This window comes from Palaemon carinicauda, chromosome 15 (assembly GCF_036898095.1).
Source record: "Palaemon carinicauda isolate YSFRI2023 chromosome 15, ASM3689809v2, whole genome shotgun sequence".
Lineage (NCBI taxonomy): Eukaryota > Metazoa > Arthropoda > Malacostraca > Decapoda > Palaemonidae > Palaemon > Palaemon carinicauda.
In genome coordinates, this window is record NC_090739.1 from 92,696,492 (window position 1) to 92,698,991 (window position 2,500).

Consider the following 2,500-nt stretch of genomic DNA (forward strand, 5'->3'; position numbering starts at 1 on the left):
CCCTAGTTGGAAAAGCAAGACGCTATAAGCCTATGGGCTCCAACAGGGAAAAATAGCCCTGTGAAGAAAGGAAATAATGAAATAAATAAGCAATATAAGATGTAATGAAAAATTTAAATAAAATAATTTAAAAACGTTAACAACATTAACTCGTGATGCACGATCTTTCTTTTTAAGCAAATATGCCCAGTGGGGTCAATTTGACCGCCAACCACTTTTTAAGGTATTCTAGCATATTAAAGGCAAAGAAAATATTTGTAGTGTTAATATATATATATTTAATACCCGTTGTATAAAGAGAAACATTACTTGCTAATACCATTAAGGCAAAACAAATAATATATGATAAACCAATGTACGAATATACGTGCTTCAGTGTAAACTAAATAGATAGTGAAGAAAATCTTTTCTCTAATATCATATCAAAATATAGTTAGAACTAGTGAACCGGAAAAACTAATAGTTTATGACACCTCATTAGCGCTCATGTTACAGGAAACGACCATATGATTCGGGCATATGAACTGCTTACACTGTCCACATTTTGTACTCGTCTTCTTGTCATCAGCTCTTGTGCATAATTCGCATCTTGAACGCTTTGTACTTTGTGCTTACTGATTCTGTGAGAAGCAAGAACACGTGACTGAAGATCTCTTTTCTCTATAACTTCGACTCAATGCAATACCTAGGTCAGGCAAAAACAACCTTCTCCTGTTGCTTTGATTTTTATAATAGTTAGGAAATGCACCACAGTACAAAATATACGCGTTGTAACAATTTAAATCAATAATATTGCACCAAATGGGGACATGCCACCTTTTACTCGTATATTTCACACTATACAGCATGTACCGACTCTCTCATCTACACAATCAATACCTCCTTTGGTTGCATTATAGTAGAGGATAGTTTATGGTTCTATCTTGTTGGATAAATCAAATTTGGTGTTATTATAACAGATGGTCTACAATCGGGCAGTGAAAGGTGAATCCTTAATAATTATGCCATAGTGTGTTATTGTGCATCCTAACTATATTTCAATGGAATCAAGAACAAACTCCCGCAATTTTGTTGAAATTCTACGTTTTCTCGATGTTCTACAGTCTGAAGTATCAAAACCTTGAGCTTTTGAACTCTTCCCTTCATCCCGCAACTCAAGGTCAGCTGACTGTACCAAATCAGATAAATATGATTAACACATTTCTGAAAGAGTAAGCACTTAGAAATTAGCCCCCCCCCCAAAAAAAAAAAAAAAAAATTATCGAATATTTCAATATGAAACAAAGAAAAAAATTATATTAATAATGGTACAACATGTAAATGTAACCAAATTCAGCATACGTATATCTTGGCGAAAAATTTGGGGTTGATTGATTGATTGGTCTGAATGCATCTTTGCATGGCATTAAAAATTTGGAATCTGGAACATGTGATAATTTGCGGATGTAATATGCATATGTAAATATGTGTACTAGTATATGCATACAAAAATACACATACGTATATACGTACATAAATAAATAAATAAATATATATATATATATATATATATATATATATATATATATATATATATATACATACACTCATACAAGCACACACGCGCGCACACACACACACACACATATATATATATATATATATATATATATATATATATATATATATATATATATATATATATATATATACTCATAAAAGCACACACACACACACACACACACACATATATATATATATATATATATATATATATATATATATATATATATATATATATATAATTACGGCTGGCGAATTATGTAAACTCCCGAGCTCCAATCTCCTATTTATTTTAACATAAATCTGTTATACTGGAAAAATATCCAAGCTCTGAGAATATTACGCAACTCTCAGACAGCAATATATATGAACACTGAATATCCAAGTGTCTCTTACGTTACTCAAAAAAAAACTAGGTGATTACTTACTTGAACTATTCTAAACCAACTTCCTACTTTGGTTCTTAGTCAGGGAATCAAGAGAAATACTTGGAAAAATATTGGTGATCGAAATGATACACAATTTTCAAAAAATAAATATATTCCATAAAAAGTTAACCATAATTCAGAAGAATTAACACCAAAAAAAAAAATCACTTGGAATATTAAGCCTGAAACAAAACTGAGACTTAGACAAAAAAAATGATGCTCTATAGAAATTATACAATTGGAAGAAACGAGCTCAAACCCTAACGAGTGTGCTAATTCTAATATGAAGTAATGCTAAATTATTGGTCTGAACGTGTATTGCACTATATGAGAGGAACAAGCCTTGAACATAACATGTTTGAGTTCCGTGAAATGATGAGTACATGTGAATTATCTGTATCATATGCAAAAAAAAAGCTTCAAATAAGGCGAGTTGCATACTTCTTATATGAAATAATGTTCATATATCATTATAAACACATTTTGCACTGCAAGAGAGGAAAATGCTTGTAGGTAACACGTTTAGTGAC